Source organism: Pseudonaja textilis, chromosome 1 (assembly GCF_049901715.1).
Source record: "Pseudonaja textilis isolate UNSWEBS1 chromosome 1, rPseTex1.2, whole genome shotgun sequence".
Classification (NCBI taxonomy): domain Eukaryota; kingdom Metazoa; phylum Chordata; class Lepidosauria; order Squamata; family Elapidae; genus Pseudonaja; species Pseudonaja textilis.
This window is the reverse complement of record NC_141990.1, coordinates 146,700,669-146,715,671: the sequence shown is the minus strand read 5'-3', so window position 1 is coordinate 146,715,671 and position 15,003 is coordinate 146,700,669. Positions and strand designations below refer to the sequence as shown.

The following is a 15,003-nucleotide window of genomic DNA, read 5'->3' as shown; positions in this document are numbered from 1 at the left end:
ATATGGAGAAGGATCGTATGCTCCCATCTTCAAGAATGACTCGAAAAACTTTCTCCCAGAATCTTGGAAAGCCAATTCCAATCAATGGGTCGACAATAATGGCCCAGTCGGATCTAAAGTCTGACTCAGCTTTTCCTGCTTTCTGGGATCAAATGGAAAGTGCTGCAGGAAATGCTGACTAATCTTTCAATAAACCCCACTTTTTTTCCCAGGAAATTGAACCCCTTGGTTTGAGCCCTGTCTTTTGGAACAAGAAAAAACAGATCTGCTCATTAAATTGGAAGTTTGCTATCCTGTTTCCTTTCACCTTTAAATTGTCTCTTTTAAAGGCTAAACAAGAAAGGGTGGGGGAGAAGGCAGCTGTAATATTGAAATGGTAGAGCCAGCAGGGGAACTGTGTGATGAAAGTATTTTGCAGAGGTTGGTTGGTTGCTGGGTGCCATCTAACAATTCAAGTTTGAAGGAGAGTACGAACATATTTTATACTCTGTTATTTATCTTAATAAACATTTTAAAAATATGTTTAAATAATATAGATAAGATAGATAGATAGATAGATAGATAGATAGATAGATAGAGATAGATAGATAGATAGATAGATAGATAGATAGATAGATAGATAGATAGATAGATATATAGATATAGAGAGAGAGAGAGAGAGAGAGAAGCTTAAATGGACTCCAGGGGATGGTAGAGGACAGGAAGGCCTGGAGGAATGTTGTCCATGGGATTGATTGCGATGGATCTATACAACTTCGCAACTAACAACAACAAAATTTATCTTCTGCCTGTCTTCTGCTTTTGTCTGACTCAACCAGCTAATCACCTTAATCCTTTTTACTAGTGCCCAGTTAACAGAAAACCATCATATCGAATTGCAGTCTAAATATTTGCTACATTCTTCTTGATGTAAATCCATATAAATTCATCCATATCCAACATACCATCGATGCTTTGTTGCAAAAAAACCCAAACCCTGACAACAGTCCCCTATTCCAAACAGTCCAAACATTCCCTCCCCCTCATTGGAGCAAAACAGCAAAACGCATCCAATGGTTTTTAAATATTCTCATGAGCGTTCATTTTCTCTTTTTCCTAGGAAAATGGTGTTATGTTTTTACACACTGCTTTCCTACTAGCCATCCAAAAATGCTAAAACTGTTTTCTCCCTTTTTCGAATCGAAAGGAGATGGTAGAATGAAGGCTTGGCAAAAGCTAAACCCAGACACCAGTAGACAATCAATTACACCTGATTTTTAAACAAAAGTGGTGTAAAGTATGCTGGAAGAAAACTATGGTATTTGCTGTGGCACTCTTAAGAAAAGCACACATGGATTCTTTTCTTTTCTGTCCATGATGCTTATTCAGCATGAAATTTTAGAGAGGTCAAATGTGCTGTGCAGTTTACTTATGTACTAGCAGAGTCTTCTTCTTTTTATATTTGTAGGGCTCCTTAGCCCTTTATCCAGTTAAGTGTATTTGCTTGTCTCCTGAACTCCCGGTGTAAATGGTTCCTATCAGATGTATAGGAGATCTGATTCTCCTTCCCCCAACACAAACTTTCTATGTGTATCATCTGGGATTGAGAGTGTGATGTAGTCTCATAAAATTATTTTTCTTGTTTGGACCATTTTCACAGTATTACTTCCTTCAGCTTTCCCCTGACATTAGGGTTATCCCTGGGCTGGATGTTCAGGTAGGGATGGAAGTTAGGTTGTATGAATTGGGATTTCCTCATTATTTGTATACATGAGATTTTCCTGGGGATCTTTTCATTGTAAGTATAGGTAGCAGAAAAAAAAGCCTGTTCTGCATATGGCATTGAGGTGGAGTGCTTGGCAAATCCTACTCTTTTAATGTTTGCAACTATAACAAATAGCTACAGTCATAGCTAAGATAAGCATTTGAAGGAGTACATTATCTAAGTTCATCTACCAGAACGAATAAACTTTTAAATTGCTATAAGAATCCATTCTTTTTTTTATCCAGAAAAGAATAATATCCTTGCTTATTTAATCAACCACTACACAGGCCAATCACTACAGCCACAAAACCAGTCTCCCTTGTTTTCTTGTTTTAAGTAGGTAATGGAATGAGATATACAAACCAGTATCACAGGCTTGGATTCCAAATTTGTCATGCTTAAAGAAGGTCATTTATCTTTTGGACTAAGCCATTATGTAATTGGTTAGTGATTTAGATACACAATCATACTTGGTATTTGAGGAAATGTTCACTCGGCTTAGTCAACAAGTCACTGTTTTAATCACATAGTAGGATTTGTGAAATCAAGCGCGCATGATCCCCTGCTACCTAAACCATTTAAAACTTAAGAATGTTTACTGTAACCAGCAAATTTCAACAGGTCTGTATCTCAGAATTAGTTTATGGATTGTGTGTATAGATTTACTTCTCTCCTGTCATATTCTCATCATATGCTAAATAAATAATTAGTTTATGGACTTGGTTTCTAGAAAAATCAGCCCCAAAGGATCCTGAAGCAGTTAGTGAATATCTATAAGTCTTTGTCATCACATTTACAATCTAAACATACAGTATAAGGTATTACTGTACAACAGTATTATGAACACAAGGTAGCATGATAGAACGGCAAGGCAAAGTTATGGAAGCTTTCCACACCCAGCAGAGATATTAGAATTTTTCTGCTAGAATTGCTCTGCTTCTCTTCCTGTCTTCTGCAACTTGATGAATAAGACGGAACACTAACCAGGAAAGCCCAATTTAAACCCAAGTATACTGGCTTAAGTGATGCAAGGTTTACATTTCACATTTACCAACTTCAAATTATATCACCTGGATTATGCAGTTCAGAGTACGGGCTAAGGAAGATGTTTCAAAACCCATAAATGCGTACACATCACTGTAGTCCTTTTCACAGGAAGCATTCCTATGTAAAGTGTAGAAAGCGAATAAATAAAAGAAATTAAAGGCAGGATAGAAACAGTCTAACTTGGCTTATTAAGACAGTATTTTAAAATATGAAAGGTTTTATATTATTTTTGATTATGCGACTAGTCTTATCTTTTCTCTGGCGATTCAAGGTAGCATACCTAAGAGTCTCTGGTAATTCTAGCTTCCTAACAACATTTCTGTGAGGTAGATTGAGCTGACGGTTTGACTTTGGCACCGTTTGAAAGACTCGGCATGTGCTTCTGATATGACAGGCCTGCTTATGTTTCATTAAGCCATTTCCTAACCTTCCTATGAGGGAAATGAAGGAGTCATTTGTTAACTTAACTCCCTTTACTTTTCAGATGTCAAATGACATTTAGAGACTGTGTGTGGTTTCATTGGGGGAAAGGCCAATGACAATAAAAAATGTGAACTGCAGTGATTTTCTTTTTAATTCTCAGTGGCTACGGTATAATATCCAAGCTACCTTCGGCATTGAACAGTCGCTGAACAATTTCAACTCATAAAATGTGGCTATTATGCAAGGCAAGATACATCCTCAAATTGAATTTCGGGAGAATAAACTATAAGTTCCATAATTGCTTGGGCAGGGATTCATAATCATCAAACCAGCCCTGAAGTATCAGTTTGCTAGCTAACCAGAATTTCATATAGACCATCCATCCAGTTGGATCAAGGGACAAAGATTACAGGCAGGTTATAGGACTCTATTTATGGGTTTCCTCCCCCAAATGACTGTTTAAATAAGGACAATATAGAAGCACAAACTTGCACTTTACACCTCATAATACCATTGTTCAATGAAAATATCATTTATTTTTTGTCTTTTAAATACCCCAGTCAGTGAAAGTACAGTCATGAAACATTAGAACTAGGGTGTTTGGTGCAGCAGTTTAGAATTATGACTATTTCCTGTGGAAATTGCTTTCATCTTTATCCCATTCCACCTTCTCCAGAAAACACTTCTGAAAGGATAACAGTGCTTTGGAGTCTAAAGCTATGTAATCAATTTGCTGAAGTTTTCAACGAACTTTTCAGTGGTATTGTTTCTTCCTCATACCCTGTCATGGATTGTAAAGTTATAGGTCAGAGGTCCCCAAACTTGGCAACTTTAAGACTTGTGGACTTCAACTCCCAGAATTCCACAGCCAGCTGCTGGCTGTGGAATTCTGGGAGTTGAAGTCCACAAGTCTTAAAGTTGCCAAGTTTGGAGACCTCTGTTATAGGTAATAGAAAGGAGTGTGCAAAAGTAGCTACTTCAGGTGTTTTAAATTCAAGAGAAAACCTCACTTGCTCCATTTTTTTTTTTTTTTAGCGAATTCAAAACAAATCCTGGCCTCAGAATAAAACAAACAATGGTGTTTTGAGTGCTCAGGCTATTGCAAGTTGTCTGCCATTTTTAAAAATCATGACTGGGTGTTGTTTTGTTTTGTTCCTCGATGTTTCTAGCTTTGCAGTACAGGTAGACTTCGACTTAACAATCACAAGTGAGCCCAAAGGTTTCATGGCTCAATTTTGGTTGTTAAGTGTGTCTTGCTCCACTTTATGACCTTTTTTGCCACAGTTGTTAAGCGACTCTCTACAGTTGCTAAGTGAATCATGTGGGGTTGTTAATTGACTCTGGCTTCCAGCATTGATTTTATTTGTCTGAAGATGGCTGGGATGGTCATAAATGGTGATCACATGACTCCAGGACAGTGCAGAGGTGATAAATACCTGCCAGTTGCCAAGCACTCAAATTTTGATCATGTGACCAACCACGGGGATGCTGCAATCGTTGTAAGTGTGAAAACTGATCATAAATCACTTTTCTCAGTGCTTTTGTAAGTTTGAATGGTCACTAAATGAATGGGTGTAAGTCAAGGACTACCTTTATGGCAGAAAGGAACCAGTCCTATTTTGGCTACTGTTGGCTGAGGTATTGGGGAAGGCTAAAAGAGCAGAAAACAGCAGGTGTTTTTTTTGGAAGCTTATGCTTGGAGGGAGATATTTCTGATGCTAGGTCCCAGGCAGTCCAATATGGATCAAACAAAATGCCACATCTTACCTTGAGAGGCAAATTCTTGATGAAGGACCAAGCATAAGCAATGCTGAAGATACCTCACACTTGCTCGCCTATTTGATAGATAAACATGCTACTTTAAAAATATAATTTTGCGGAATCCAACCTGAGTTGGTCACCAGGACCAAAGATTTATTCTTCTACATTTTCAAGCTCATACTAGAGCTCATCATCACGGATCTTCTCTCTCTCTCTCTCTCTTTTTCCTCTTTCCCTGGGGATGGGCTCCCCACTGTGTTCCAGCATTAATGATGTTACCTATTGGGGTATTGAAATGTTTGCAAGAATACCACCAAGCTCAGAGAGCACCAAGGACCCCATAATTTAACCCAGAACCTCAAGTAATTGGCTTCTATATAGGTAAACTGAATAAGCTCAGGTTTTACTAAAGAGAGTAATGATAAAAATTGTACCCACAATCCAGTCCAGAGGTCAAGCCATACACAATTCTGTAGGAGGGTTGAGTATTGTCAGGTCTAGGTGGATATGAAAGTTTCCTGATAATCAAATAAGGCTCGGTGTTGAGTTATCTGTCATAAAAGTTATTCTAGCACTGAACAATCACAAGTGTTCCAAAAATTCCTCTACTCGGGATCAAGAGCATATTTCCGAATTAACTATGCCTCTTTTTTTGACACCACACCTATAGTTTTTGTAGTCTTGAGAACTATGCAATTGAGTTTCCATGCCTGGTGTCCATGGTCACAGTCTATGGGCATAGCATCTGGAGTTGAGAGACTTCGTTCTTCCATGAGGGATGCTACTGCCTGGTTCTCCAGAAATACGCTAGGAACCCCCTTCCATTTCTGGTCCTCTAAGGCCATGACAATCACCTGAAACTGGCTGGAGGGCCGTTTAGACCTCCAATGAGAACATTGATCAAGGCGCCTTCTCCCCCTCCGCCACCCCGAGCTACGCATCTGCAGATGGATCTGAGATGAGATGTGTAGGATTATGCTGTCAACGCCTTTAATTTCCCAGGAGGTTTTGAAATAAAACTTTACCAAAAGCTGGCCCATGTTCAACATCCATCAGAATCATACAAAAACTAAGTGACATTTCAGAAAAACTAGTAGGCCTTCAGCAACTAATAAACCAGCTGGAGAGTTGGATTTGTCATCCCTGAAAAGTGTGCTGTGTTGGTTTGAGTTCTATTGTTTTCAAGAGAGCATTTTTTTAAAGTTGTAAAAGGCAGACAGAAGGACCTGCCTACGGGCCCTTTGTTTGCTATCCAAAAGCCGTCTGTCATGAAGGATCAGTAAAGCATTTTGTGAGTGTTTTGAAATGGTCACAAGCAGGATGCCTTTGTTCAATTTTTAAAAGAAAACAAAACTCCCATGCTATTTTTTTTTCCAGCATGCTGAGAATATAACAGAAATGTATTATGCAGATTAACATTGTTGTAAATATCAAAATGTAAATAATGTCATTATTTTGGATTCTAATTGTGTGTTTACTGTACAACATACCTAAAAGTCTAATTAGATATAGGAAAGAATTGCTCCCTTATATACAATATCATACAGCAATGCAAACAAAGAAACTTAGAATAAGTGTTTGAAGAAAAAGAAAAACTTTTAAATTACAGCAAGAAAAATGAATAATATGGAAAAGGGTTAGAATGAATAAAATCAAGAGAGTGAAGAAGAACTTAAAGTGCAAACTCAGTGGAAGAAATGCCATCAAGGCAATTAACACCTAGGCAATTCCAGATACACAGCTGGAGTAGTGGACTGGACTTTAGCAGAACTAAAAGTAATGGGTAGAAAGACCAGAAAAATATGAATCATGCCCTTCATCCCTGGAACAATGTTGACATATTCTATTTACCAAGGAAATACGACCTACCCCAAAAGTAAGTCCTAGCTTGATTTTTACATGTGTGCCCAATATAAGCCCTACCCCTAAAATAAGCCCTAATAAAGACCCCACCCACTCCAGAGTGCACAGGTAAAAATTAAGCTAGGATGGGAATTGGGGGGTGCGGGGTAGAGCTGCCCTACTACTTAACCTTTGGACAGTTGTAGCCAGGTCTTGCACACGTCAACAAAGCCTTGCCAGCCGCAGAAGTAGAAGTTCTTGAAGGCCTCTGACAGCGAAAAGAAGACTGGGGGCAACGTGCACAAGTGAGGTTAGTCAGTGGATGGATGACTTCCCCTGAAAATAAGACCTGGTGCCTTTTTCTGTGGCAAAAAATATAAGACAGGATCTTATTTTCGGGAAAACACGGTATGAGAACAACATATTAACAATAGTTTGGTACTATTCTTTGAACTTTGTTTTCAGTTTTTGTTTTCTTTCTCTGTCTTTTGAAATAAGGAAGTTTTCCAAGGGTGTGATTTTTCCCCCCCAAACACAATTTAATAGGAGGGCAGGGTTGGAGGTTAAAGCAGATGAATAATGATGAAGACCAGAATTTGGGGAGGGAATCCCACTCCCTTTTTAAAAACCTTCTTGTAAGTCTATTCTTTGGTTTACTTTCATGATATTCCCATCTCCAAATTATAAGAAAAGATGTCACGGAATTTCAGCCAAATGCAGTTTGAGGTGGCATTGGGAAGCTGCAGAAAAAGGCTTACCGCTGGCAGGTTATTAGTGCCCAAGTTCAAAAATATAAGAAATATTAACTTTCGAGGAAACCGGAAAGCATCACTATGGTCATAGGGCTAGGAGATTTTATCCTTGTAGTATTTTATGGTAGAAAAAGATGAAAACAGACTAGACTTAGACAATTGTAAGATTGCAAAGCGCAATATACTTCACCAGCTTGGCTACATTATTTCTGCTTCTTTTTGAATGGGGGCACAGTAGGGGTAGTCCTTGACCTACAGCCATTAGCTTAGCAACCAAAGTTACAACAGCACTGAAAAAAGTGACTTATGCTTGGACCTCCCACTTAACACATCCCCAGGGTCAAAAAATTCAGGTGTTTGGCAACCTGCAAGTATTTACGGTAGTTGCAGTGTCCTGGGTCATTTGATGATCATTTGCAACTTTTCCAGCCGATTTCTGACAAAGTAAATGGGAGAAGCCAGATTTGCTTAACAACTGAGTGATTCACTTAACAACTTCAGTGGTTCACTGTACTATAGCAAAAAGAAACACGATCAATTTGGCACAACTCAACAGCCGCCTTGCTAGCAGCTGAAATTCTGGTCCCAATTGTGATTGTAAGTCGAAGACTACCTATAATGCAAGGCCTTTCTAAGAGTTATGGACAGAAAAGTCTACCAAGCAACCTTTCAAACATCAACGCAAACACACACATACACACATGCGGATTTTTATAATGTTACTCTTAACATGGCTTTAAATTTAAAGTAGTGTTTCAATTGTATGAAATGAAAGAGAATATGAGAAGTCAGGAACAAGGTTAGATGTGAACTTAAGCTCCATCCCAAGATCTTTTCTCTCTGTTATTCCAAAAGTTTCTGCAGCATGGGTGAGTTCCACTATTTTATCACTTCCAATTTAAAGCACTGTTTAAACATATTTGGGGACTGCTAAATTTCTATGGAGATTCTCAGTCATCCAGGTCATGATCATCCAGGGATGGAATCAAGACCACATGAAGTGTCAATGCCATTTTATAAAGCCTTGATAAGGCCACACTTGGAATACTGCATCCAGTTTTGGGCGCCACGATGTAAAAAAGATGTTGAGACTCTAGAAAGAGTACAGAGAAGAGCAACAAAGATGATGAAGGGATTGGAGGGTAAAACATTTAAAGAACAGTTGCTGGAATTGGGTATGCCTAGTCTAATGAAAAGAAGGACTAGGGGAGACATAATAGCAGTGTTCCAATATTTCAGGGGCTGCCATAAAGAAGAGGGAGTCAAGCTATTCTCCAGAGCACCTGAGAGCAGGACAAGAAGCCATGGGTGGAAACTAATCAAGGAGAGAAGCAACCTAGAACTAAGTTGAAATTTCCTGATGGTTAGAACAATTAATCAGTGGAACAACTTGCCTCCAGAAGTTGTAAATGATTGTCCCAAAGGTTATTTTTCAAGAGACAGCTGGACTTTCTGGTCTTTGTTTGAAGACATTTCGCTTCTCATCCAAGAAGATTTTTCAGCTCTGGATTGTTTTATTTAAAATATCATTTCTTATGCACAAATATGTACTGTCTGTTTATTGGTTTTTATTAAAAATGTTCTTTTCACTTGACTTTTGCATAGGCCGTGCCTTTTACCATTTTTGGCCTTCACCTTCTCATCTACTTAAAGGAAGAATAAGATCAGCTAGTGATCTCTAGCCAGCAATTGGAAGAAGGGGTGGAATCACCCCACCAGGAAGGTGGCAATTATCTTTAATATGGCTGCATAGCACTTCAGCACTGGCTCCAGTGATGTGGCTCCTGTAAAGAGTTGTAGGGGAATGTTACATTGGCACTCCTATGTGCTTTATGAAATCAGAAGACTGCACAACCCCAGCCTTTAACAAAAGATGGCTGGCAGTGGTGACAGTTTACAAGATTTGGGGAATTTGAGCAAAGTTGGGTCTGGTGGATATACAGGAGCAGATCACAGAGAAGTGTTCAAAGACACGTATACACGCTAATGCATATATATTCTGAGAAATGGGCAGGGGGAGTTTTGAACCATTTAGTTCACACAGTAAAACATGTCAAAATGGTGGTTTTGTTTGTGCTTTAGGGTGCTTTATGAATTAAAAGCCTTTATGGACTTGTCTCTGTGGTTTATAGTTTACTGTGTTGAATGAACATTACTTTTTTGTTTATTCAATAAATGACCGAAAAGCAAATATGGTTTTAATACAGCATATGAATGAGCCTAGTCAGTCTAAGACATTTAAAAGTGCTGGTATCCAAATATGTGAGGAAACTAGAGGCATTTATGGGCTGTGTATGTAAAGTCAAGAAGTCAGCGACAACGTGTGATCAAAGCCCTTTCTATTTTTTTACATGTACTGCATGTAATACATTAATCATATCGATGTGGCCACCATTTTGTCTTTTTATTTCACCTGCAGAAATTCTTGGTTGTCCGATCTTACATCAACTTTACAGAAAAATCTCAGTTAGTTGTTTAATGTTGTTTTCTTTTCTCTTTGTTCTCTTTGAGCATGAGCTATATAATCTGTTTTGGATTAAATCATGAAACCCAGCTGTAGTGTTACTGTACTGCCACCATGCCTTTTTTTCCTCCTTTTTCTGAGAGACCAGATGAAAGAAATAATCTATTCACCCTGCCTGTTTCCTACTGTGCCTCTGTCAATCACTGTCAAAAGAAAGAGTACCCTGGGATGTGCCTTAATTACCATGATCAAAGAGCAGAGGGGGAAGGAAATCCTTGATTACTTTTTCCAGGAGCTGCCTTCAGTTCTTCTGTTGCTGAGGAGATATAGAGGTGCTGCAGGATTAGCAAAAAAAAAAAAAAAAAGGACAGCACTAACAGAGTTTGCAGCTTTTATTTACATTCATGAACAACTTAACCCAATTTTGTGTGACTTTGTACTTTTATTAGTATCTCAATTTTAATTGATTTTGAATATAATTTTATTAGGAATCTTGATTACACTAGTAAAAATGAATATAAACTAACTTTAGAGGAAGAGAATAAAAAGGAAATAAAGAAAATAAAGAATATAATAAGCAAACCAATACATAAAGAAGTGACCTCCAGCCTTCATCACAACAAATATAAACAAATTTAGTAACATTTCATCTCCTGAAAGGTTATAAACTGTCAGCCTCCCAGGTAAACTTCCCACTCCCAGTAGCTTCAGGCAGTCAATCGCAGAGGATGTTGGATGTTGTAGTTAGGCAATAAATGATGGCCCACATGTTATTCGCTCCTGCAATATACTCCTGTCTCTGTTGATTATATTAGCTTTTCAAGGATAATTCTCCTTCCTTTCCCAAAATTAATGAGTAGAGGGGCTGCTGAATAATTGAGATATGATACTGCATCCAAAAGGATACTAATGGCTTTTCTGAGTCAGAGATAAACCAAATAATAAAATGTTCAGAATACACCATCTAAATCAACCACAGAAAGTGCAGACAAAAAGCACATTGGCTTTGTCTACTGTGAACTATTATGATATTTTGCTTAAAAAAATATTTTTTCTAAATAATTTAAAATGGAAAAATCAGCCATGGGCTTTGATTATTTTTGTTCCAGCTTACTTAAGTAACCATAGGCACCTAGAAAATCATGTTGTCCCTCTTTCTGAAATAAACTTTCTCCTGTTTTGCTTTAATCCCATTTTAGGCTCTCTCTGTTTTATATACAGAGCATCAAAGATCTCTCTCTTTCTCTCTCTGTCAGAAGCCCTACTATGTGGCTTTTCAGGAAATTAAACTTGTGTTCCATCGCACAAACAGTTCGGTGTGAGCAGCTGCATTTCATAATAGTTCCTCCTCCAAATGCATTGGCTATCTGGAGAACAGCAGGCTGAGGTTCAGTTGGAATGCTGGATTAAAGCTTTTCTGATTGAGATTATCAAATATACAAATATGATTCAAGGACATCCAATGAATTTTTGCTGTGGGAGAATAGATTTTATCCAAGCCAACTGGAAATGAAAATGGGACAGTTTATCTCTGTAATCATAAGCTTACATTTCCCTCCTTTACTTGTAACTATATAGTTTGCCTATATTGTATTGGTCTGCATTTTCTGTGAGGGAGATGGAGAGCCAGTTGGGGTATTGATCAAGGCACCAAGTTAAAAATCAAGGTACTATGAGTTCTAGACCCATTTTAGACACAAAACCAGCTGGGAGGGTTTGGGCCATTTATTATCTCTCAGCCCTAGAAAGAAGAAGGCAAAGACAAACCACTTCTGAAAATCTTGCCAAGAAAACTAAATTGTCCCTATAAATTACCAGTGGTCAAGCTTGACTTGAAAGAGACTTTTTATCATGGGGCATGTGGGCTACCCTAATACATTATATTTATGAAAAATCTATATTGGCTTTAAATATTGACAATTACCAAGAATAAGAAAGCTGCAATAATTACTGAGAAAAATGGCATTACAAGATCTTGGTGGCTTATGGTTGAAAAAGAGAGCACTGAATGGCATAAGCAACCTCATGCTGTCTTTAGACTTCAGCTGCCATCAGTCCGAGCTGATATAAGCAATGGTGAGGATTGTAAGTGTTGCTGTCCAGAAATATCTGGAAGTCACCTCATGTTGATTATTATTAGCATAGAGATTATACTGTAGTTTTTTTTTCCCCACTCACAGTACGTGATGGATGAACTCACTGTACTCGATATTTCAAAAATAGTTGGTATAAACTGTTACTGCACCAAAACTCTTTGAGAAGCAATTTCAGCCATTTGGATATCCGAAACGTTTTATTGGTTTTGGACACTGCTTTTGACAATGTGTCACTGTTTGTTCACATTGCTTCACTGACTCTAAGTTATGTCAAAAGAACTTAAACAATGCTGTGTTCAGAAAGACCAAAACCACTGACTAGTCCAGTGTCCTTGGGCCAGATTGACGTGAAGAAGGAAATCTATGAACAGGACACAAGAGCAATTCATATTTATAATGGTTGCAGTGTCCCGGGGTCATGGGATCACCTTTTGTGTCCTTCTGACAAGCAAAATCAATGGAGATGCCAGATTCACTTAGCAACCATATTACTATCTTAACAACTGCGATAATTCCCTTAACAACTATGGCAAAGAAAGGTCGTAAAATGGGGCAAAATACATTTAACAACTGTCTCACTTAGAATAGAAATTTGGAACACAATTATGGTCCTAAGTCAGGACTATTTGTATATGCTGGGTGTCGGCAGCAACCCACAGCTCCAGAGCCACATGCGCCTCTTTGGGCCCTCTGTTGCAGCTCCCTATTGGATGATCCCACCACTGGTTGGCCCCACACCTTATCCTTCCCTCCCAGTCACTCTTCACCTAAGAAGATAAGGGCAACAGCAGCAGATAGAGACTCGCTCCACATTCCAGAGCAGGAGCTAAGCACCCCTGTACTTGCCTCTTCTTCCGGCCCTTGTTGGTACTGCGTGCACCTCAGTTGCTTGGGGAGATGCATGACTTTCTTTCTGCCAGACACTGAAAGAGAGAGAGCAGGAGAAAGAGAGAGTGAGAGGAGAGAGAAAAAGAGAGAGAGATAAGGTGTGTGTGTGTGTGTGTGTGAGAGAGAGAGAGAGAGAGAGAGAGAGAGAGAGAGAATGAATGAATACCAGGAGCCTCAAAACCTGGGTAGACATGTCATGTGATTGGATGGGAGTGCGTGATGTCGAATTGGCCACACCCACCCAGGTTTTGTGGCTCCTGGTGTTTTCTTTTCTGGGGGAAACAGGTCCAAATGGCTCCTTGTGTTTAAGATTACAGACCTCTGGTATATGTAATCGTTTTACAGATCACACATGCTTTGATGCAGAATTTCCCCACTTTCTCCACTGTTTCTAGATGCTTGTTTCTTAATAAGAAATGTATACAGTGTTTTTCTGTTCTTAGAGTCTTATCTAATACCCGCTAATCGTAGATCTCTATAATATAAACAGTGCAATAACACATGAGCCACTAATTCAATCTCACATGGACTGATACACCTCTTTCTCCTTTTTAGTGCAATTTGCTGAAGTCAATATTCAATATTTGCTTTTCTGTTAAGAGATCTGGTTTACAGCTATCACAAGGGCTGAGCACTTGCCTTTGTTCTTGTGATGGAATCCTCCATATCCTAGGATTTTTTTATTAGAATCCTTAATCCCTTCAATATGGAAAATTTGGCACATATAAAGAAATGGCATTATCACTCTGCAAACTATAATATTTTTCTAGCATCTATGGATTATAATAATTTGTCTGCTATGTATATTCAATTTTTCTGTTTGTATTGTGATTGTAATTGTTTTAAATTGATTTTGTGACAGATCATTGGCCAGAGTCACTTGTTTGAAGTGGGCAGCCATACAAACTGAACAAATAAATGTTTGAATAATAAATACCTGTCCAATGTCAAAAAAGCTTTATGACTTTCTTGGACTCCTATTTTAAGTTGCTTAGTATTTGTTAAATGGCGCAGCATTTATTTCTCTATTGATACTATTCATTTTTATATTGATAAGGAAAATATTTAGAATAAAAAAATACTACAAATGTTATTAACCCAAACAGTTTCAGCAAAAACATATTGCAGGATAATTTGGACATTTACAGGTTCTTTAAAATACCTGTGGCTAATAATTTGTCATTTGCCTATTAGAAAATTGTGAGATGCTGTGTTTAGTAGCAGAAGACTTATTTTTTACTGGGTTGACGGATGTTTTGTTTGAAATTTTTTATTAAGCTGAAATGGAAAATCTAATTATCAACTGCTGGTAATGAATTCTGGCTCCTAAAAATCTTTTGAATATTTCAAAAGCAAACCAAACAGAAACATTCACATAGCTTGTTACAACTTAACTTTCTTAGTCGGTATGTTCTCCTTCTACATTTGCTGGACTGCAATTCCCATTATTTAGACAGCTTGAGGACCATGAATGTTACAGTCGGATATCTTTGGAAAGAACCAGGATGGGGAAAATTTAACCATTAGGTACTGTTTCTTTAGATTCATCTGTACGAGATGACCAGGCTGAGCCTGAGGGAGGGGTCAAATGTGATGAGTTCCTTCGCAATCACAGAGCAAATCTGGCCCATCTTGAATTCAATTGAACTCTTCTTGACCGCCAAATTGTTTTGATCTTTAGTAGTTCAGATTCTTGTGGAGATTTTAAGCTTGCAATAAATCTTTATACCCATTTGAACTGCCAGGATCTTCTGATTTCTCTGATGTTTGACACATCAGTGGTATAAATTGATCCAGAGAAGAAAGAATCTATATGCTACTTTTAATTCTATCCAAGAGTTGATGGGATGGCTTTCTCCTGACAGTTTGTGATTTGCTCACATATGTGAAGATTATGAATATTGTAGTAGGCCATTCATAGCTAAACTTCTTTGAGAAAGGGTTAAAGAACCCTTCCCCCCCCTCTTCCCACGGCTGGCTGTCATA

General features: G+C 38.2%; 1 protein-coding gene across 4 annotated transcripts in view; it reads left to right on the top strand.

Annotated features, from left to right (window-relative positions):
* The window catches only part of PAK5 (p21 (RAC1) activated kinase 5), a 126,815-nt gene that overhangs the window by 22,047 nt on the left and 89,765 nt on the right, over positions 1-15,003 (top strand). The window lies entirely within an intron of this gene.